At 46.6% G+C, this 23,700-nt stretch overlaps 1 protein-coding gene and 2 non-coding genes across 3 annotated transcripts in view; 2 read left to right on the top strand and 1 right to left on the bottom strand.

Moving 5' to 3' along the window:
- LOC144168154 (arylsulfatase B-like) overlaps positions 1-23,700 on the bottom strand; it is a 192,754-nt gene that overhangs the window by 139,746 nt on the left and 29,308 nt on the right. The window lies entirely within an intron of this gene.
- On the top strand, positions 8,445-8,516 carry Trnat-ugu (transfer RNA threonine (anticodon UGU)). Its single transcript has one exon. It is a non-coding gene; the product is annotated as a tRNA-Thr (tRNA).
- Trnat-ugu (transfer RNA threonine (anticodon UGU)) lies at positions 8,922-8,993 on the top strand. The gene has a single exon. It is a non-coding gene; the product is annotated as a tRNA-Thr (tRNA).

Here is a 23,700-nt window from a genome sequence, read left to right as displayed (position 1 = left end):
CTTTCACGACCAAGTTCGCGTGTCCGAAAAATTGCCCCGGCAGGACGCCGTATGTTCATCGGGCTGAACTACATGAAGCAAGCAACATGGCACCCGCTGCAGCGCCGCCGCTGGGTTGCTAACAGTGTGGCTAACTGAAATCCCACACCCAGCATCAGCTGCGGTGTTCACTGACCACGCCCAACAAAAGAGCTTTCCCCTCAATTTTACGTCGTTTGATGTTTCTGAGTGATTCATGTGTTTTTTTTTTCTACAGAAACATTCCTTTTTTGCGCTGAAAAGCGCTAAATTCAACGGAAATAAATAAAAAGGAACGTTCCACTGGGACAATCGAACTAGCGACTACCACAAAACGAAGCCGGCATTTTTTTTTCTTTCAAAACAACAGTGTTTTCTTTTTTAATTCATGGAAAGTTTAGAAAACGTTAGAAAAACTCACACAAGACACCTAACATACAATATAAACATGACAGGCAGCAAAGGGCAGGGAAATCAGTCGAACCAAGATCGGCAACATTTCAAAACTCGTGCAAGCAAACGTACGCATCCAAAAAAGGCAGACACTTCGGTGGATCACTCTGCGCAGGATAAATGCTCCGCACCAACGCCGCCTGTTCCCGAAAAATGCACTTGTGCGGCCTAGGCGGTTTCGCATGCCGCTCAGTCAAGCGGCACTTCCACCAGCTAAACAATCCTAAGAGAACAAAAACGTCATATGGCACCCGATTAACATCTTTAAATGGCATGAAGCGAATGGTGTCAATGCCTTTTTTTACTGTCCGCTGAAACTTCCCAGAAGAACACAGCGTCCCGGCACAACAGAAACCAGTGAGCAATTGTCTCTGGTCGATTACACAGGCGACGATTGTCCGACCAAGGAATAGTCATTTCATTTTATCGCAGCCATGTCTTAACTGGCAGTGTGCAAGAATGAAGCTTGAAGAAAAATGTCTTTGCATTTGGCGGGACACACATGCTTATTACCCGTTTTAAAACATTGATTATCTGGTGGCCTAAGTAAGTCTGGCGGTAAAGAGGCACCAGTAATAAACTTTAAATAAGAGTGCTCGACATAGTTTTCTGTGACATTCTCAACAGATGTTTCAATCAAAGCCACGCGGTAAATGACTTTACGACCTCTTTCATAAATCCCCATGGAGGCTTCGTATTGACTTCGCCCGTACATATAAGCAAAAAAGGCATATGTAAACTTATGCGCTGCTGAAGTACAGTTAGTAGAAGTGGGTGATCAACCAATTTTTTCAAGGAAGGACGACACAAGTTGCTGCACAAACAAATGCATGGGCCCAACAACCCCTGCATCTAAAGGAAGAAACAAGTTATTCCTGCGCATAAGTGCCCATTTAGAACCCCACACAAATGTTGTAAAAACTCCATGTAGGGCCTGAAGTTTTGATCGCACCCAGTGACGCACTTGCGGTACACAAAGGAGCTTTGTAGCAACGAAGACATTACACATGCTTGCACGTGCATACGCAGAAAGGTCTCGCCCATTCCATGTCTGCGATGCGCGGCTAACTTGCGTGAGTTCTGACTACCAATGAGGCCCTGTGTTCCATTTTTGATGTAAAGGCACGCCGATGTACTGGAGTGGGGCCCAATCCCAAATAATACCTACAAATCTTGATGGTTTTGTTCCCCATTGTCAGAACAAAATTCCCTTAGTTTTTTCATATTAACATCGGCTCCAGACACATCACAGAACTGCGTAGTCACTGTAAGGGCTTCCTGGACACTCCTTTTGTCAGCGCGAAAATACGCTATATAATCTACATTAGCAAGCACCTTAACTTCGCACGATTGTAAGCGAGAACGTTTCACTCCTTGCCTCTGCTTGATGGTGAGACGAAGAAGTTCGAGGTGCAATGCGAACAGCAATGGTGACACGGGGTGGCTTTGGCTGCAGACGACTTGATCGCAATCGCCTTAGACAAACTACGATTGACGATAAGCTGTGTAGAGCACCGATTATAGCACAGCTTGATGATCTTATATCACACACCACCTAAGTTGACAGCTGCCACATGTGCCAATGAGAAATCACGAGAAAACCGATCAAACGCTTTTGCAAGGTCAATTTGTATTAGGGCCACCTGATCTACCAAATCACTCACGCACTCGAACACAGGACGAGCAATATGATTATTTGTGTGAATACGCCTTCCCCGAATACCGCATTTTGGTGGGACCCACTAAACTAGTGATTACAAATTGAAGGCCTCCCTCTTCCAACTCAACACAAGGCGCCCTCGTGCAAAATACAGCACGCCAATTGGACAGAAGCACAGGTTAGTGAAAGAAGGCTGGAATGTTTGTGGGACAACAGCCGAGAGACATCCGCAAAGACATACTAACCAAGGAGTCAGACTAGTCCAAATATTCCATAAAGGGTGTCTTTTCAATTTTGATGTGATTGTATAATAGCGGAGCGACTGAGGCCGCTGGGCAACATATATCCGTTACAAAATGGAAGCTGCTAAGCAACACGATGTTCAGCAGGAGCATCATATAAATTAGGCTATGAATACACATGATTGGCTGCTTGTAGTTTTTGTTGTATTTGAGAGGCTTTCGCAGTTAAACTGCCCGTTCCGTCCTCGCCGATCCTGGCAATTTCCATGCCATGTTTTTTTTTCTCCCGATATTTTTGTCCTTTATTTTATGCCAGTCCTTTCCTTTCCTTTCAAGTTTCCTGTTCCCATTTCCACATGTAGCACAGCCAGCTGAACAGTTCTTCATCTTTCCTTGGTTAACCTTCCTAGCTTTCTTCCACAGTTTCTTCCTTTCTTTGAAGTCGCACATTAAGTCATCCTAGCCTTGCTCTTACCATCACAAATTTCCCTAGAGGTCTGGTGGTATTACTGGTGGTGAAATAAAATTTGTTGGATAAGAATTGCTTGTACATACGACCCTCTTGCTTTTTCTGTGTTTATGTTTGCTTCTGATACACGGACTGATGGCATTGCGATGGCCCATTGTTTGTGATGAAAATAAGAATGCTGATGACCACAATCTGAGTGAGCATTAGCCAGAACATTCATAATCAGCTACAGCATTTCTGGAACTCGGCTTCGGTAATGCCACTTCGTCATCATCCTTGTTGCTGTGAGCACGCTGGAATGGAGGCCTGGAAATACCACAAGGTCTGGTGTGGCACCTTTGTGGCCACCGGTTTCATGTTGGCATAAATGAGAAGGCTGTGCTACACATATCGAATTCCTTCCTTCTATCGCGTATCGCATTCGCATATCGCATTCCTTCCTTTTATCTAGTGTATACAGCTGAAGAACGTCTCCAGATGGCCCTGGTTGAACTGATACGTGCAGATGTAACTGTCACAAATAAGAAAATTGAGAGTTCAATTTATTGTCGGCTTTCTTAATGACTGCCATATGCAATGCACATTAAGTGTCTGAATACTCTATATTAGCGATTGATAGTCTCATGCTAGGCAGTCTGATTCACCTGCTATAGTTATGTTTGGCAGCTGTTTCAACATTAATCACTATGGTTGAACTAATGAGCGGCAATAACAATTTATAGGTGCACTCAAATTATTTTCTTTTCAAGGGAGACGTATATCCATCGTCGACTTCGCCTTGCACAAAATACATGACGGTCCCGTCGCGACCCAAGAAAGCGCATATGTGTGTTACCTCAACATGTTTCCCAGGCGGTTTCTGTTGACAGACAGATTTCCGGCCGAACCCGCAGGCATTTCAGGCAAAACCGCCTGCAGGCGGGGTGGTCCTGATAATTGGGCGCGAACAGAAGTGGCCGTTTCCGTTCATTGGCGAAGGCACCCAGAGAAGGACAGAATAATTTTTCTTAACGCCCCACCACACGGGTGCCCATCTCACATGAACGAAGTTTACTCCTTCCCCACCTCCTCTGTGCAGGTATATACATGGGCCATATGAGAGCGGAGGTGAAAGTATACGTAATTAAACAACGTCGCTGATCCACCGAATTTAAGAAATGTGTCATGAAAAGCCTCAAATATATTCTCGAAAATTTCAGATTGCGTGTTTCAGCATTTGAAGGAGCATGCCCCAATCGCACACACCCGTACAGGAGATTTCTGCACCTACATTCGGGTTTACCTTTCGGCTTCGCCTTGTCCTCCTCTAGAAAACCCCCTTATCGTGCAAATAAAGTTACCAATATTATTATTATAATGCGGTTGTTTTATCTCTGACTCAAGTAAAACACCGTTCAGTGAAAGTATAACAGCACCCGTAAACAAGAACCTAGTCACAGTCAAACTCGGCTATAACGAACCCGGATAGAGCGAATTATGCTATATATCGAACAAAAATAATTCAGTTAAGGAAATACATGGGAAACATATTCCTTATAGCGAAGTTCACATCCGATATATCGAACTCTGCACGCCTTGAATGGCCGCCGAAATGCATGGTTTGGAGCGGCGATTGAGATGATGTCGCGAGTGAAAGCCGTCCGACGCTTATAATGAAGCGCTTTCGGCAGTCAATGCGCTCCGCCAATGCTTCTTAGATTCTGAAGGACGCGGACTCGAACTGGTGCAACTAATGTTTCGTGTAGAGAATGCTATGCTAGTTGAAGCCGCCAAAACGAGAGTGAAAACAAAAATCACCGCTTTTTTCTTTGCAAAGTTGGCAGTTCAGGCGGAAACTAGCTTTAATACTTGCAATAAATGGATTATTTTGGGTGTGGTAACGGCTACTTTACTGAGTTCATTTTTGCATGCGGGGATGGTGGAGTTGAGGAGGGAAGGGGGGCTCCCGCGGATTGCGAACTTGTAACGATAAGTTCGTTATGGGCGGGTTCGGCTATATCGAACTATTGGATATATCAAACTAATCGCGGTGCATATTGCAGTTCGCTATAAACGGGTTTGACTGTATACGCTAGGCATGGTAAAATGGTTCGTACATTTGTTTGTTTTTAATTTACGAATCATATACGATTAAAAGGAGCCGATCTGCCCAGACATGTTTCGCGTAACATGTTTGACCGGCTGACGGCGAGTTCAAATCTGCAGCAGCCACTACGGACATGTAGAGAAGGTGTCCTGGAAGATAGGCGGTGGCGCTGGCTTTATTCCGTATCGTCGGCAGTCTTCGCAAGCTTGTCTTCGCAAGCAACGAAGTGACACAGCAGACACTAAGGCATGTTAGAGTGAACCTTTGTAAATTAGCCCCACGCGACTGACGCTCCTCACAATATACCGAAACTGAATTTGGCGCCTCAGTCCGCCGTCTTCTTTTTGCTTATAATTTCATTTATTTTTGTTCGTCGAGCATGAATACTTAAAAAAAATAATAAAAAGCATACATACTCGTAAAAAACTCATATTGCCATAAAAGTTGCCTAATTTTAGCTTAGGGCCCTAAATTTGTGCCTCATTTTCAGGAAAAAATGTTGGCCATATCTTCAACTACTGATCTGGCAACTACAGCGTGGCATCATGGCGGCATTCGTGTTTAGACACATTTTTGAGCCAGCGTTACCCGCCTGGTTCCGGCGTCATGGAGTGAGGGGGGGGGGAAAGTTATTGACTGAGTCTGCAGATCGATTATTGCACCGTTGTCCATCAAAAAGTCCATTCCAAGAATTACGTCCCGGGAGCAGTTAGGCAGAACGACGAACGCCGAAGGGTACGTTGTGCCGTCTATGGTGACGCGCGATGTGCACGCTCCACTTGGCGTCACGAGGTGGCCTCCTGCTGTGCGTATGTGCGGACCGTCCCATCTGGTCATAACTTTCTTCAGTTTAGACGCAAATGGTCCGCTCATTACCGAATAGTCAGCTCCCGTGTCTACGAGGGCGACTACGTCAAAGCCGTCGATGGAGACCTTGACGTAAGATGCAGTATTCCTAGAGTTCCGGGTTCGTCGGGGCGTCGTATCTCTGCTTGTACGTGTTGATGGTCGGGCACTGTGCATCGTCGTTGTCGTCGTCTTGTGAACGGACGTCTGGGTCAGGTCGGGTACGCGTAGCGCCGTGTAGCTGTCGTCGTGTTCAGGAGTCTCGTTAGGGTTAGGTCGGGTCGTCGGGATGAGAGCATTTCGTGAATCACTGTCTTCAGCGCGTCCTTGCGTCGTTGGAGGGTTTCCAGTTTTTCGCCGTAGAGCAACTTCACTTTCAGAAGTTGCCGCCTTTAGTTTCCCCCCGCGTGGGCTGGGAGACCTTCTACGTGCGAAGTCAGCACTGCTACGGCGGTCCGGCGACTGGTACGGGTAGGGCGACGGCGAACGGTTGAAAAGGGCTGGTCCACGGCTGGCTGGTGTTGGACAGGTATTCTTCAATCTCAGATGGGTGCTGGCCGGGTCGGGGGCGTGGTGCGTCGACAGAGAAACCACGTAGTCCGAGTCTCTTGTATGGGTAGCGACGGTAGATGTGGTCGGCCTCTCCGCAGTGGTAGCACAGAGGACGATTATCCCGTGTTCGCCATACGTCAGTCTTCCTCGGCGTCTGGGTTTGTGCTACCTGGGGTCGGCCGGGCGACAGTGGGTGGCGGTAGGACGGGGCCTCTTGACGACGTGCCTCTTGACGACATGTTGGAGCAGGGCAGGGTCGGTGAACAGCCGCGGAGTACGTCATAGCTTGGGGCTCGCTGTGTACTTCGGATGCCACAGAAGTTCCCAAAGGCTTTTGAACTTCTTCCCGGATCACGTCAGTTAGGCAAGCGACTTGGGGTTGCGGCGTCATCGGGAAAAGTTTCCGCAGCTCCTCTCTCACTACTGCGCGGATGGTCTCGCGTAGGCTATCAGCTGGAATCCGCATGTTGTCGACGTAGTTCGCACTGGCCGCGCCAACAAAGTTCCGGTCATACTGCTTAGCACGCATTTCGAGAGCCTAATCAATCGTGCTGGCTTCGGTCACGAATTCAGCGATGGTTTTGGGCGGGTTGCGGACAGGTCCAGCAAACAGCTCCTCCTTCACACCACGCATCAAGAAGCGTAACTTCTTTTCTTCCGTCATTTCGGAGTCCGCTCGGCGAAATAGTTGTTTCATCTCCTCAATGAAGATCACGACCCCTTCGTTGGGGTGTTGTGTCCGAGTTTCAAGCAAAAGCGCAGCTCGCTCTTTTCTCACAACAGTAGTGAATGTCTTAAGGAACTCCCTTTTGAAGTGAGTCCAGTCGGTCAAAGAACTCTCATGGTTCTCGAACCAAGTTCGAGCAGCATCTTCTAAGTAAAAGAAGACATTCCTGTAAGTTTCTCCGTCGTCCCAACTGTTGAAGATGCGGACGCGCTCCAGCTTCTCCAACCATTCTTCGGTGTCTTCAGCGGGGGCTCCCCGGAACGATGGCGGTTCCCGGGGCTGCTGCAGGACGATTGGCGACGTTGTTTCTTGAACCATGGTGTTGGTTGCATCGTTCCTTTTCTTGGGACCTTCTGGCATCAAACCGAACTCGGGTGGTAAATCTTGCAGGTGGAAGCTGGCTCTTGTTGGACTGGCTTGGCGGCTTCCCGAGGTTGTTGTGGGCATGAAGGGTGCATACCCAGCACCTCCACGAGATGTCACGAAGACAAGGACGATGCAGCTGTCTTGAATGAGAAACACGTTTATTGGAGCGAACTTGTGCTCCCCTAACAACTCAAAGAATACAGAGGCGGCGAAGCAGCGGTCAACAAAGTGACTGGCACAGGCGAGTGTCGTCGAATCGAATGCCCCGGCGTCCGCACTGCAGGCTTTTTACCTTTTGGCGCGCGTCGTTCTCAAACGTCGATGCGCATCGAGAACATAGTAGATCCAAGAAGATTATTCTGGGCTGTTCACGTTAGATCCGAATGCTCTCACAGATAACACATGCGGCACACAAAGAAATAATAGAACACGTGCTTCCCTTGGCGCAGAGATAACACAGACCGGCGCAGCCGGGCGGTAAAAGCAAAACACAAATAAACAAACCCAATGTATGGTTCGCGGCAATATATATATATATATATATATATATATATATATATATATAAAGTATATATATATATATATATATATATATATATATATATATATATATATATATATATATATATATATATATATATATATATATATATATATATATATATATATATATATATGTATATATATAGTCAAAAAGAAAAGAGCCTAACCACACCCCTATGCCTCCTTTGTCGTCGTAGACTGCTGACCTATCTTTCTGTATTTCCTCAACGAGCCCCTCATTTCCTTACTATATTATTCTGCGAAAGCCTAGCGAGGGCAGCCTTGATGCCTAGGTAGCATAAGAGGGCTTCCCGCCAGTTACCCGCTCATGACAGGCTGTAGACGTTGGAGTCACTCCCCGGGGGTTGAAAAGAAGGTCCCCTTCTCCCCGAGTAGCCAGAGGGGCGCTGGCTACCACCCTCAAGTGTCCGATACACTTCTAGTAAATATAAATAGCCCAGAAAGTGAAGGAGAACACAGTCGCCCAGATAGCCGAATTGGTAAGGCATTCGACATGTAATCGAAAGGCGTGGGTTCGGTCCCCACTCTGGGCGCGTGTTTTTCTTTCTTTCTTCTGTATAGTAAAAAAATGTTCACTTCATTAACCGTAGTAAAAAAGAAAAGAGCCTAACCACACCCCTATGCCTCCTTTGGCGTCGTAGACTGCTGACCTATCTTTCTGTATTTCCTCAACGAGCCCCTCATTTCCTTACTGTATTATTCTGCGAAAGCCTAGCGAGGGTCTCGGTTCTGGCAGCCTTGATGCCTAGGTAGCATAAGAGGGCTTCCCGCCAGTTACCCGCTCATGACAGGCTGCAGACGTTGGAGTCACTCCCCGGGGGTTGAAAAGAAGGTCCCCTTCTCCCCGAGTAGTCAGAGGGGCGCTGGCTACCACCCTCAAGTGTCACATACACTTCAAGTAAATATAAATAGCCCAGAAAGTGAAGGAGAACACAGTCGCCCAGATAGCCGAATTGGTAAGGCATTCGACATGTAATCGAAAGGCGTGGGTTCGGTCCCCACTCTGGGCGCGTGTTTTTCTTTCTTTCTTCTGTATAGTAAAAAAATGTTCACTTCATTAACCGTAGTAAAAAAGAAAAGAGCCTAACCACACCCCTATGCCTCCTTTGGCGTCGTAGACTGCTGACCTATCTTTCTGTATTTCCTCAACGAGCCCCTCATTTCCTTACTATATTATTCTGCGAAAGCCTAGCGAGGGTCTCGGTTCTGGCAGCCTTGATGCCTAGGTAGCATAAGAGGGCTTCCCGCCAGTTACCCGCTCATGACAGGCTGTAGACGTTGGAGTCACTCCCCGGGGGTTGAAAAGAAGGTCCCCTTCTCCCCGAGTAGTCAGAGTGGCGCTGGCTACCACCCTCAAGTGTCAGATACACTTCAAGTAAATATAAATAGCCCAGAAAGTGAAGGAGAACACGGTCGCCCAGATAGCCGAATTGGTAAGGCATTTGACATGTAAACGAAAGGCGTGGGTTCGGTCCCCACTCTGGGCGCGTGTTTTTCTTTCTTTCTTCTGTATATTAAAAAAATGTTCACTTCATTAACCGTAGTAAAAAAGAAAAGAGCCTAACCACACCCCTATGCCTCCTTTGGCATCGTAGACTGCTGACCTATCTTTCTATATATATATATATATATATATATATATATATATATATATATATATATATATATATATATATACATATACATATACATATATATAGACAGAAAATAAGGGTTGGCAGTCAAGAAAACCTCCGAAAGCAAAGGGGAGGTTGTGGGGGGTCATAGAAAGAGATGAAGAATTTGTTTAGTCGAAAAGAAAGTGGTGAAAAAATGCCCACCGGGTGGGATGCGAACCCACGAGCTCCAGAATACCGGTCTGGTGCGATAACCACAAGGCTACCAGCGGGGGTGTTTCCCCAGCACTTTCTCGGGTATTTATGCTAGGGTATTTTTGTTTCCTGCTCTTGGGCGTGGTAGCCAGCGCCACTCTGACTACTCGGGGTGAAGGGGACCTTCTTTTTATCCCCCTGGCCGTGACTCGAGTGTCTACGACATGTCGAGATTGGTCGACCAGCGTTGAACCCCCTTAAGCTCCGTTTGGCACCAAGACTGCCAGAACAGAGGCCCTCGCTAGGCATGTAGCGAATCAGAAAATGGGAAATAAGGGGCTCCGTGAAATAAGACAGCAAATAAGGGTTGGCAGTCAAGAAAACCTCGGAAAGCAAAGGGGAGGTCGTTTAAAGGGACACTGAAGTGAATTTGTCAAGCTCCCGTTTTTGCTGGCACTGCGTAGACTGGCTCAAATTAGCACACTTTTCATCGTTTATCCGGTTGACAAATCGGTAATTATTTTACAAAGCGCGAAAGAAGAAAAACTACCATGCGCGGTTTGCGGCGGCCGCACCAACTAAGGCTGTGACGTTGAGAGGAGGCGCGCCGTGATTGGACGATGCCCAAGGTTAGCAATCACACAAGTTTCGGTTTCGGTTTCGGTTCTGTAAAACATAACCAATGGCTTTGTTGGATGGGCATTCTCAATATCTCAGTAATCATCGTACCGCGCTTCTGCCATGTTGTCGGCTGTAAAATGCACAAGATAAGCCTCCCAGGACGGCTTGTAGTCGTAGCATTCACTAGCCGAGACCTACGCAGTGCATGAACGCCCTCCGCGTACCCGCAGACGCCCAAATGTCATGCGCTTTTCCCCCATATTTGGAGCTTGCCTCCCTCATGCCTGTATCGTAAAAAGCGTGTTCGCACCAGGCCAAGGGTCTGTTCATGGGCCTGTGCCCACTGCCTGCAAGCAGTCGGTGCTTATGGCAACAGCACGCCAACGAGAACCCGCTAGCGCGCCAGTGCCAGCCTGCGCGCGTTTTGTGAACTAGTTCGTGTAGCCATGAACGTTGCGGCCCCAAAAAAGGTGAACTCAATATAGAAAACATCGGCGGAAAACAAACAAGTTAACTTACAAAAAAAAAAAGCTCGTACCCGCGGGGATTCGAACTCGTGACTCGCAAAACATTTGCAGAGAATTCCTAGCGCCTCAGACCGCTAGGCCACGGAGCGGGACGCAAATGCCTTGCTAATATAGGGTATATATTGTACAACCGGTTTACACTTTTATTTAGTTTTGGCATTTCAAGCCGCTTAGGTGACTATTTGTTGTACTGCGATCGTGCAGTAAGCGTCGCCCGAGTTTCCACAGTAGCTCACGTCTAGCAATTGCATTTCGTAGACGGAAAAGCGTTCGCAGATGCGTAGTCGTGCTGCTGACCGCTGTGCTTGTTCGCCCAGCGCAAAAAAGTGCTTCCCGCGCCCTAGTTTTACGCTGTACGGTAAAAATATCAGTTGATTTTATTTGCTTAGTACCTATATTGACTTCGCTGACTCTTCTCCCGCCTTCAAGAGGCCTTATATTTTCCTACTGGCGTACCAGTCAGCGAAGCGTCGCATGTGCAGCGCTTGTGTGAAGCGACCTTGACTTGGAGCTAGATACAGTGTACAAACAAACCAAGTAAAGAAAGGCACATTCTTCCATTCACAAACGTGTCCTGGCTTCGTTTCAACTAAGCGAACGAATTGCGACCAAGCAATTTTTTTTAACCTCCTTGATTGCGACGACCTGCCGGCGGCCGGCGGACGAAACGCTGGGCCGACTGGCTCTGTCGGCCGGGGAGCCGTGCAGTAGCGCAGCCGTGGCGCAGCCAATTGCCAGCTCATCCCCTCCTGACGTCACACGAAAACGCCACAGAAAATGGGCGAGCGCATCCCGCCTAGAGAACGCGAGAGTAACAAACGTGTAGTTGCGCCTTATGCGCACAAGGCGTCCCAAAAATTGGAGAAGATTATGAAACGGTATGGCGTTCAGGTGGAACTTTCAGGACCGGTGAACCTAGGCGGGATGTGCTCGCGGATGGACAAAAGTCGCGCTGGACTGGTAGGGTGCAGAAAAAAGCACGCCAATGAATACGTTGATTGCTGCACGGGGGTGGTTTATCAAATACCGCTGACATGTCACGAGGTTTATGTGGGCCAAACGGGAAAATGCGTTAGTGTGAGATTACGAGAGCATGAATTGTCGATGCTCAACAGCGCCAGCGGGCATCTCCACACTCACTGCTCGGCATGCACGTGAAATCCCTGTAAGCCACTCTTGAAGGGGGTTAAGGTCTTGTGTCAGTGCGCTGAGAGCCGGGCGAGGGAGATACCCGAAGCATATCACATAAACAAGCTGGGTGATGAGTGCGTCAGCGAAACGTTGATCTCGTTACACAACAGGTAGGTGAAATGTATTGATGACCGGAGTTAGGGTGTTTGATTTGTTGGTTTTTATAATTGTTATTCCAAGGGTCATCCGTTTAGTTTTAGGCATGCGCCGTGGCGCTGTTTCCGCATGTACTTATGTGTGACTTTCGTGTAATAAATGCTTGATGCGAGTCTGCGCCTGTCCTGTGTTTCCTCTTTTTGCGGCCGTCCAAAAGTGCTCAGTTTTTTATTCTACATTAAAGCAATACTTTTGTTCAGCACAACAGTTACAGATGTGCTGGTATCGATAAACGCCAGCTATAAATGAACTTTCTTTAGATTATTTTTAAAGCAACGTACATATATTGTGCCAGAAAGTAGTTACGCCAGAGCTGGTCTTCTCCATCGGTTCCGTTCGCTTCTGGCGCGTCTGACCAGGCAGAAGTGAGCAACAGTGACCGCCACACCAATCAGTTAGGTTTGTATCGCTCGGAATTGTCGCATTGTTTGGTTACCCCTTAAAATATTACTCATTAAAAGGTCATAGGGCTTGTCATCTAGCTGAAGGCTGGGAAAGATGTCGTGCGAGAAACCACGTGAAAATCTGCGTGTTCGGAGCCTATTTTTTAGTGCGTTGCGTTGTAGTCTCTGAGCGCGCGTTGTTAGAAAACAATGCTTACGCTAATAAAACGTTGACGGCACAATATTTCTGTCTGTTTGGATGGTTTTTAAGAATTCAGAAGGCACAGCAACTTCCACGGAACCACTGGCGTGTTGCTTTGTCTCTTGGACTATTTGTGAAACACATTTTCATTGAAACTTCGGTCTGATTTCTTAAAAACAAGCCAAGTAACTGCTGCAGTAAAAAAACAGAATTGAAAAATAAATTCAGTAAGTGCAGTACTCTCTTAAAGGGGCACTGACACAAAATTGTCAAGGCAAGATAACTTCGGAGATAGATTGGTGGGCACACATATACATCATCTGCAAAATATCAGCGGCGAATACAGCCTAGAACATATTTAAAATCAATTTTGAAGTGTGCGAAACGCAACCGAGCAGCCAGCAGAGGACCACGCGCAATCGACATCCCGAGGATATTGTGTAAATAAACAACGTTCAAACACGTCACGAGTTTGTGTTTGCCGCTTCCGCACTGCCGGCGTTTTTCGCCGGCTCGCCCGGCTCGCCGCTCCAATCGGAGGGCCGGAGGGAGGAGCTTCTGCTCTCGAGAACGAACGACCCGATCGTTGGCGGCGGAGGCGCCGTGATTTCGTCAGCTCATCGGGCAGCTGGCCGCGACCAAAGTTATACAGCGATTCCAGGCACTCTGTTTCTATTACTGTTTATTACCATTGGATGCGAAAACGCGGCGGAGGCACAAAAAGCCCACTGAGATAGCCACACGGTCGCTGTGCAGGCGGCGGCCACGGCCGCAAAGTGGCCCAGGCCGGCGCAGGTAGCTCGAGTGATAGCTTGTTACCGCTGCACGAAATTGTCCCCAAGTCCCGACCATGGTGGCTTACATGAGAAAGGAGTTAATGATGCGATGGCGGGTTGCATTAAAAATTGTCATCTGCACCGCTTACGAGAGCAGCACTCGAATATCCGCCGCAGTGCTAAGCCGAACACATCTGTAGGCGGACCTGCAGGCAGACCGGCCGGCTGCTCCCAGCGCGCGTCTTGCCACCCACCGTCTCGAGCGTCGCGCGTCGTTCTTTAGCCGCGGTAGCATTTGCACTCGCAGCGCCGGCGTCATGTCCACGGTCGCTTTTTAATTAAGCGGCTCACGAGATCAGTAGGTGGGGGCATTCGCAGAAACTGCCGGCGATGCGGATTCGACAGTGCTACGGCGGCTCTGCTCTGTGATATCATTCCGACGGTCACGTGGTCAGCTTTGTTCACACAAAATCCACAAAATCCATCGTTTCGCGGCACTCACTGAAACCGAAACTGCGACTGGCCGCATTGAAAATGCCTCTAATCAAACAACCGTCGCACGCTGAAGCAAATGAGGTTTCTACAGGTTATAAGTAGGTCACTAGCTACTTATCGCAACAAAAAAAAACAAGATGCAAAATTTTTGTGTCAGTGCCCCTTTAAGCGAAAAGGACCAAAAGTTGGTCCTGTAGGGGACTAACGGCCTTTGCCACAGTCATTACTCGTTTTGGGGTGTAAATATGAGGGAAGGAACGCCTAGTCCGCCACCCGGTTGGTCTATTCCGATGCCCTTTAAGGACGAACTGCTAAAAGAGAGTTGAAGAAAAAAAATCACATTGGCGGCATAATGGGTTCGAACTACCGATGCCCGTAACTAGACACACAGAACCCGACGAGCTACCACTAGATGAGGCCGCCGCACGGAAGCTCAGGTAGATAATATTCATGTGTACAGAGTGTAGTGCTGCATAGAGTTTCTTATTAAGTATACTGTAAGAAACTCTATGTAGTGCTGTCCACAACGCGACTGATTCATTGGAACTGGTGTCCGAATTTCTATCCGTGCTAGTGAACGTGACCGCGATGTGCGCTTTGCGTTTGGGCGTTGCTACCTTTAAGGACTACTGCTCAGTTGAAGTCTAAGTACAGCTCTATATTTTGTACTCGTAAAGAACAATCAGCTCATCGCATAGTTGAAATGAATGGCTGGGTGATCCGAGGACTCATTTGTTTCCTCGCAAACTAGCGCACACTAAGTGTATCCTTAGTCTTTGATACACATGTAAAGTGCTCGTGTGAAAGCGGTCGTGTGTGTGAGTGTCAGAAGAGGGAAACAGACCATATTTCCATGCATCGGCAAAACCAAATTCGGTGTTCTTTAACCTGCATTCTTCAAGTTAGCATCACAAGACGATCGGGACTGGAAAACGCAACCCGGTTTTTACAGCAGTTGCCGCATTGTAATAGCTTTGGTGCACACGGAAATTATGCACCTATCTGTAAAAGATAACCTCAAAACGCTTACCTGTAGGAAGAATGTTTAATTTGCAGTGGTTGAAATTGGCAAGTAATGCTTTTTTCCTCGTGTGTTAAACATATACATGTTCATTACGCTTGGGGATCAAGGTCTCCTATTGTCACTAATATTTCGCTTATTTTTGACGCACTTGAAATCTTTCATTGGAAGTTATGACCTCGCGCGAATCGTATGCAACATACGTTCACCGGAAAGCGTTTGTCCATCGCGTTTCCCCGATCCTTGCCATTACCCACCGCTCGATTACGCTTAGGCGCTTTTCTTATAATTAACATCGATAATTTCTGCCTTGGCACCAGTGAAGGACCCACTGACTGCAATGACTTGTGCTTTCGGAACCTAAAACTATTCACAGACATATGCGTCAAATGGCATGGACGACGCCATTACAGGAAATTAACGACGCAGCAAAGGGACTAACTGCATGCGTTTCGTCTTCCCGTTACTCCTTATAGATCGGCGGAGACGAAGAATAAGTCCGCATTTGTGCACATGGCCCATACTCTGCCACATAGTACTTCCCTTGTAGATCAACGGTTGCCTTCGAAGACTAACGGCTGTATTTTAGTCCCTATTTTAGTCCTTTCTTCCTAAGAGTGTACGTTTCATGCTCTAGAGCGGGTGTTATCAAGGTAAACGTTTAGGCTGAATACTTTCACAGGTGCATGCGTTAAAGAGGGTACAATACGGTGTACTGTAATTAGTAATAAGAGTGCATCTACCATTGTAGTGAAGCATTTTTTTTTGTATTACAGGCGCTACAACATGTCTTTCCCGTGGACAAGTGTCGGATGCAGCAGAGAGAAAAAGTCTTCAAAGCTGCACTATTCTACAATAGTGCTGTAAAGCACATATTTTTCTCTTGAAATATCGTATAATTACGAAAGGAAGGGGTTTTGTTTTCATTTACTTTATGCTCCTGTTTTGTAGGCTTCGCAGTCTGCTAAACTAAGCATCTTCATCAGCTTTTTCATTTTTGTCTACTATTGTTTTGGTGCTTTGTTTTTGTGCTTAAGGTTTGAAGCAAACTATTTCGTATTCTTGGCACAGAGAAGTCAGGTTTGTTATTGTAAATTTGATGTGTATAATAAAAAAAGGTAAAACACTTAATGTGTTATGTTGCTCAAGTCACGTAATTGTTCGCAAAGTTGATGCACTTTGGTAATTGTGCATAGCGGCTAGATTTCTGTTTTGTACATGTCATTGTACAGAAATTTGCTTGATGCGTGCGGAATAAATTACTTTCTGTGTAATGGCATATATAAAGCCGAAATCGGGCCGCGAGGTAACTCATAAATTAGGCATTGGCCATAAGGACTGGTCAGAAAAGCTGAGGTGCGCAAGATAATAGCATGGTGTCCACGCATAGGCATTACCATGGCAAGATTTTTTGCCATGCATTATTAATTATTGGCCTTCCAGGGCTTGGCTAAATGTTGGCTTGCCACCTTTCTGAAACACCAGCCAATAATAGAAGTCAAGCTATTACCAAGATCGGAAACATTGGCCCCTGATGATTTGCAATGATTTGTTTTGGCACTTTCTTCTGCTTCAGCTACGATTTTCCCGCAAGGCCTATCGCAAAAGGTCTGCAATAAGAGACAGACTCCCGTTACGAAAGTTCAGCATGTTTCGACTTTTACTTATCAGTCACGCTTTTCTATCACTCGCTGCAAGCTGCCGTATTCATTTATGAGTGGTACGAACAGCACTTTACTAGAGACAGCCGCAGTGCACGCCAACCAATTCGCAGGTACCAATGATTTGTGTAATATCAAGATGAGCAATGGAGTGGAGTACTCCTTAGCTGTTTTGTGTTTGGTGACCGCGATTGGTTTCGTTCATGTTCAGTCCGCTGAATCTAAAGTGAGCACAGCCCTATTGCACACAAACAACAAACGAACACTATTGTTATTTTTGTTTTTACATTTTGATAAGTCAATGTGGTGTGTAAATAGCAATGGAAAAACAGCCGAAACGTGGGGAAAGCAGAGATACAGCACTAAGAAAATTTCGCACGGTGTACTGCCACCAAAACACCACCCCTGGCTACGTCCTTGGCTTGAATACACTTGTATTACGCTATGCTTACATGTTTTTAGGCGTTTTGCACCACTTCGGCATAATCAAAAGCAGTTAGACCAAAAGGGCATGCCGTGCAATGAACCTTCAGTTGGTATGTACAGCCTCCCAAATTTTAATATTAAAGCGGGAGCGACGACCGATCGTCACTTCAGCGCCTTATCATGGTGTTCACAGAGAAAATCGACGAGAGTGCGGGCACGCGTATACAACTATCTGTTGCAGGAGCGTCGTCTGCTCCGCTGTGCTCTTCAGGGCAACACACCCCTGTATTCTTACCTTGCAAAGCCAATTCACTACCGCCGAAGGTAGCTAAGTAGCGTGGGTCTCATTTTTATCAGATTTGTTATTTATCGCAATATAACGCGCAGCGTCCTAAGGCCCTTCCGGCCAGAAAAATCCGGCTTGTTCTACTTTTATTTATCTTTCCAGTGGCATTCCTCACGCTCTGCGAGGCAAGGGATCGAAAAAAAAATCAAACGTGCATTTGATATGCTCATGCGCTTAAAATAACCACCATTTCTCATGAACAAAGTTATTCATATCCAGGGGCACGTGGTGCACCAATGTCAAAAAACAACGTAGCAGACAACACTCTTACTCCAGATAGCCCTACGCGCATGCGCTTACTGTCTCCTATTTCATTACTGAACACTGTGATAAGGCGCTGACATGCCGATCGGTTGTCGCTCCGGCAATATTATCAAACATTTGGGAGGGTGTACCTGCTTCAGAACTATTTTTATTCCGCACACTCTAAACATTTCGAACCGTACATTTGTCAGGCAAATGGACTGGCAAACACTACTCGAGAAGTATTCGAAGTTAGGCATATTTGCACAGCTCTCCTCTTTTCCCCCGATGAGTGGTGGTCTGGCAGCGCTTTCGTACAGGAGTCTACCTACAGTGTACCCATGCATGGAAGATTGAGCAAGGTGGTGCTGCACGACGAAAAAAATAGGGCGCGCGAGAGAAAAAAAACCCCGCCATCTCCACGAAGTGAACGATAATGAGAGCGGCGAAGCTAAAACACTCATCGGTAAAACGTTGAAACATTCGCCGACACATCATATGAAGACTCGATACGTTGTTATTAGTCTTCTTGACGGCGCGCACCATCTGAATGAGTGAAGGACATAAGGCGCGTTCGTAGCCATGCTCGCCTCTCGGTTTGTAGCGCAGTGGGAAGAGCGCCACGTACCTCCTGTCGCGGCCAGAGAGTCGTGGGATTGAAACCGGACGCCGCCGCGCCAAGACCACCACTCCTCACTCGCAAAGCTTGATACTTCCCATCGCTCCGTTGACAAGCCGTTCGACGACGTCGATGTTTGTTGTGATCATGTAGGGCTTGTTTGGGATGATAAAAATCTCCATTGGTACGTTGGTTAATGCGGTGTGTGACATTTTAGCCACCTTGGCCGTCGCCTTCTGCAGAGCTTTCTGTGTCGCGTAACCTCGCTACATGTCTTGAGCTCGCTTACGACGAACGACAACCTCTTCTTCTTCCTCTCCTCCTTGTTGGGTAGCAACGAACGCGCTGAACATTTTGACCTTCTCATCCAATCTTTGGTTGGCCAATCCCTAGGGGCATCCTGCCACAATCATCATCACCGGTATGTGCACGGCCGCAACGAGGGACGGGACAGGGCCCGAGCAAGAGGAGCTTCGCCCCGAATAAACTTTCATTAAACCCAGAAAATGCTTCATAGAGGCGTCTTCATTCTAGGATGCCTTGAGCTTGGACCGCGTCGATAGGCCTTTCGATCAGGCGCAGCTGATCATCGAGGCCAGAGCTGGCCAAGGCTCGCTCCCAAAGCTTCTTGGAAAGGTGCATATTAGGGGGTTTTAGGGTAGACTTATCGCAGCCGCCCACTATGTGTCTGAGAGTCGCAGTCTCTCCACAAAAGCGGCAAAGTGGAGAAAAGCTTGTCCGGTCAAAGAGGTGAAGTGTGGTGGGATGAGGGAAGGTGTTGACCTGCAGGGCACGCAATAATCTTTCCTGATCCCTCGGTAACAATTTGTGGGGCGAAGAGTAGGTTTTTTCAGGGCGGCCTATAGTGCTGCGTGATCTCCTGGTAGGTTACAAGAGGTTGCACTCGCTCTGGCTCGGCTTCGGCTTCACCAGCGCTGGCTCGGCGGGGTTCAAATGTGAGGAGGTTGGCGATCTCGTTTCCGGGGATTTCGCCGTGAGCTGGTACCCATAAAATCCTGTCTGGTCTTGCTGGTGGTCTCTGATTAATTATTCTAAGTGTTGTGACATGCAAGCTATCATTGGCAAAGTTATGGCACGCCTGCTGAGAGTCTTAGATTATAACTTTGGCGTCGCTTTGGCTAAGTGCAAGTGCTATCACCGCTTCTTCGGCTTGGAGAGCCTAGCGAAAAAGGTAAGTATGGCAGCTCTTGAAACAGGCTGTTTCAGCATTTTATATTGAACGTGAAAGTTCAGCACTAACACCTGTAAGCGGTAACGAGGAATCTAAACCCGTATACGGTTAAATGGAACGCCCAAAGAACACGGTAGTCGGCCCATTAAATGTGAGTTTCGTGCGAACTGAACATCTTTCTCGTTGCGCATATCGTACAGCTGAATACTGAATTCGTTAATCCGGGTTTAAAAGAAAAAAAAGCTAGCGCTTTCATTGGGAAGAGACCGCGCTGGTTACCACTTACAAAGACGTCGATAGGGAGCTTTTGGATTCGCTAAACGAAGATGGATAGGCTACTGGAGTCAATGGGCAGCATTGCCGTTTACTAATCTACAAGGAGAGATCGCTTTGAAGAAATAAGAATGGTTACACACAAGAATTGTGACTACGTAAGCGTCCTTGTCTACGCTTGCTTGGCGCATGCAGCGACAATTGGCAACGGTGCACTGAGCGCAGTCGCGTTCCTCCGCCACGTCGAAAACGTGCGTGCTGTCGTAAAGTGGAGACAAAACATTTTATGACAACATGTAAGTGAAGGCAAGTTAAGGCTGGATTTTATGGCAGTTATATTTGCTGTCCTGTTGTAATTACAAACTATAAAAGGAGTTGAGTAGTTCTGCACCATTTCAAGAGAGTGTATTAGGTTAACATGACTAAGACCTCATACTGCATCGAAATATTCAAGTTTAGATCGTATTGGTGTAGTGTAAAGAAGAAGTTTCAAGGAAGAAGTGGCCGTTGAAATGTTGCAGCGGAGATAACCTAACAACGGTTAACCTTTTCAATTACGTAATTACAGTGAACAGCCCAGGTCAGATCGGTTGTTATATGCACCCCAAGGTATTTATAGTTTGTCACGGATTCAAGAGGTGTGTTACAAAGGTTGGGAGTAGATGGTTTGCTTTCAAAACACGTGAAAATGTACATCTCTTATTATTTATATTCATGTGCCATGTTTTACACCAAAGAGAAATGGAGTTAAGATAATGTTGAAGAGCTGTTAAATCGGCATCACATGTTATTTCTCGGGAGATTACGCAGTCACCCACGAAAAAATTAATATTAGAGGTAATGCAGGAAGGTAAAGCATTAATGATCATAAGGAAGAGCAGTGTACCTAGTATGGAGCCTTGTGGTACGCCGAAATGAACGGCACTCGGCTCATAGCGTACAATATTAACTGAAACAAATTGAAAAAAATTTGTCAGAAAGCATTCGAGCCATGTTAGGAGCCTGGGATCTATATTAAGTTCATTTATCTGTGCAACATTAAGTTGTGACAGACTTTATCAAAAGCTTTGGAAAAAGCCGTGAATATGCCTTCGGCAGAGCTACATTGATCAATAATGACGTTTATTTTTTATTTATTTATTCATTTATATATTGATTGATTATTTATTGAACAATAATGACGTTTAATTTGTGTCTAAAGGCTACGAGCTGAGTTTCGCATAAGAATGTTTTCCTGAAGCCATGTTGGTGACGCGTAAAAAATGAGTTAAACACCAGTTAAACTAATTGATTGGAAGTTGAAAACAAAAGACAACAAAAACATTAAAAGTGATCTTACAAAAAAAATGATGTTACAATAAAAAAGCCAAATTAGCATATTTAATCATTGAATTTATATGGAACCGCCAATCTAGCTGAGCCATCTGCGCGCACAGATATACAAAAAAAACATTTCTCAATTGCAAAAACAGGCAAATAATGTCACACATCCCGCGATAACTATGCAGCTTTATATGCTACGAAGTATCGTTTAGTTTCTGCAGACCATAATTAGCTTTTCTTAACTGCCCTCCAAAATGCTATATTAGATCACAAAGCGGTTACTAAAACCTCGCACATACTCGCTGGCACCTAATTTCAATGGACGGTGGTGTCTTAATGTATCACGGTTGGTTTGTGTCGGCCTTCCATGCTTCTAATTTTCAATACCTACGTTAAAAAGCCGCGGCAACAAATTTATCGTGACATGCATACTAATCAGAAACAATCATAATTATCCATTAATGCGACAGATGCTTATGGAGGTCGCCACTCTTGTAAATAATCTTGGGTGAGGACGTGGGGTTTTTTCAAGGGCACCGCAAGTAAATGCACATCGACAAATTTAAAAAATAGAAATAGTGACGCGAAAGCACAGCCGAGAGTGCCATGACCGAATCCGCTTTTCTCTCATGATTGCTGCGTAACATTAGTACTTGCGCGCCTCATAATATTATATTGACAATGAAAAACGTGTTGGTTATTGTCCTGTACCTGTCATAGCTGATTGCTCTACTCAAGGTCACTGCAAGGTGCGAAAACGCGCGTTTCTAAGCTTGCGCCAAGCTGTAGCTGAATAGTTGTTGGTGATGATGATGATTAGTGGATTTCCCTTTGAATCGGGGCGTCGGTCGTTAGCAACCGAATTGCCTGTTTTATTACGCTTACATGCTCTACTCGTCGCCAACTTAATAAATTTGCTTCATTCACTCCCCTGTCCCCCTTATCTCTGTTTTAAGTTTTCATCGCTCCCACCCCCTTTTTTCTCCTCCCGCTGTTTCAAATTCCCATACGTATTATTACTCCGCTTGCGTAGCCATCCCTTCCCTACTTTTCTTCCACCGCCACTCCATTAGCCTTTTCCCTACTTTTCTTCCACCACTACTCCAGTCGCCTCTTCGTCACCTCTATGGCCTTGAAGTTGATGCTCCGCCTCGCCCCAAATCCCAAACCCTCCGCAGCGTCCTTTCCCCCTCACCCGACAGTGGTCGTATCTCTGTGCAGCCCCTGACAATATGAGGCCCTATTCTCGACTGCACAAATTCCCAGGCAATTCGCCGCGTTTTTTTGCGTAAGCACGACGTAAGCAATCAGTGACGTGATGCACCTATAGCTGTGACGACATGCAGTGTAATTTGACACTTCACTCATAAAGATCGCAACCAAGTTATTAAACATTGCGCATAAATGAATAAAAAAAAACACTTGGCACTTACTATAAAACTGAAAACGTTAGCTGAGGCTCGCAAGAGAAACACATTTCTGCAGGTCAAATTCGGCGTCAACACCGCAAGGTGATCGAGTAACGTTCATCCAAAAGCGACCGAAAGGCGGATGTTGAGCTAAAAAACATCAAACAATGTTTCTACAGTGTTTATTTAGGTATGTCTTTCAATCGCTTTTAGTAGCGCAGTTGGGCTGTCTGCTTCAATGCAAGCTTTGTTGCGTTATTACCTTCTCGTCCGACACCGCCGCCATGCTATCGTCTGCTGCTATGTTACAAGTTTATGGCGTGATCACACAAAAACACGGCCGCGACTATCGCTTGCATGACACATAAGAGCAGCGAAGCACTAAGCCTGAGCGGCATGATACTGCAGCAATGGCGGGCGAAATGCACAGGAATTCGGCACACGAAACGTATCGGTCGGTTTTAATGCTACTTACAGTAAAGGGAGGGCGTCGTCTGGGCAAAGTAGTCAGAGGGTGTGGGGGCTGAGCTAGTACAACAGGAATAGACGAAGGTGCTGGCGACTGAGGCATTGTTCGGTGCAAAAATGGAGCAGGTTGCAGAGATGGCGTTCTAACGGCTGTGGCGTATGTTAGGAGTGCAGCAACCGCTGCATGATGCTGAGGAGTTGGAAGTGCCTAAGCTACCCCTTCTAATCTAACGTGCCTGAGCACTGGGTCCAGAGTAGATGACGGCTCCCCGCAATACGGAAGAAGGGAGACTTGGCGGCAAATTTTTCCCAAATGAGAGCTTTTATTTGGCCGAACAGTGCTGGGTCGTCTCCTTAGGTCGCAGCCAAACTCGGCATAAGTGTGTTCTGAGCGCAAGCTCGCCTGGTGAGCGCCCGCTGCCTTCCGAACTCGTCAAGGCTCTGGCGCGAAATCACAACGTCAGAAATTGTAGGCGGGCCCTTGGTCAGAAGCATTTGGAAGGAGCCATCGCCCATTCTGTTAAGTATGAGCTTGACATTGGCGGCGTCCGTCTTCAAAGGGTCGATGCGCTTA

Source organism: Haemaphysalis longicornis, unplaced genomic scaffold (genome assembly GCF_048455015.1).
Source record: "Haemaphysalis longicornis isolate Haplotype H1 unplaced genomic scaffold, Haemaphysalis longicornis Haplotype H1 scaffold_2, whole genome shotgun sequence".
Lineage (NCBI taxonomy): Eukaryota > Metazoa > Arthropoda > Arachnida > Ixodida > Ixodidae > Haemaphysalis > Haemaphysalis longicornis.
The sequence above is the reverse complement of the archived record's forward strand: the minus strand, read 5'-3'. Positions and strand labels throughout refer to the sequence as shown.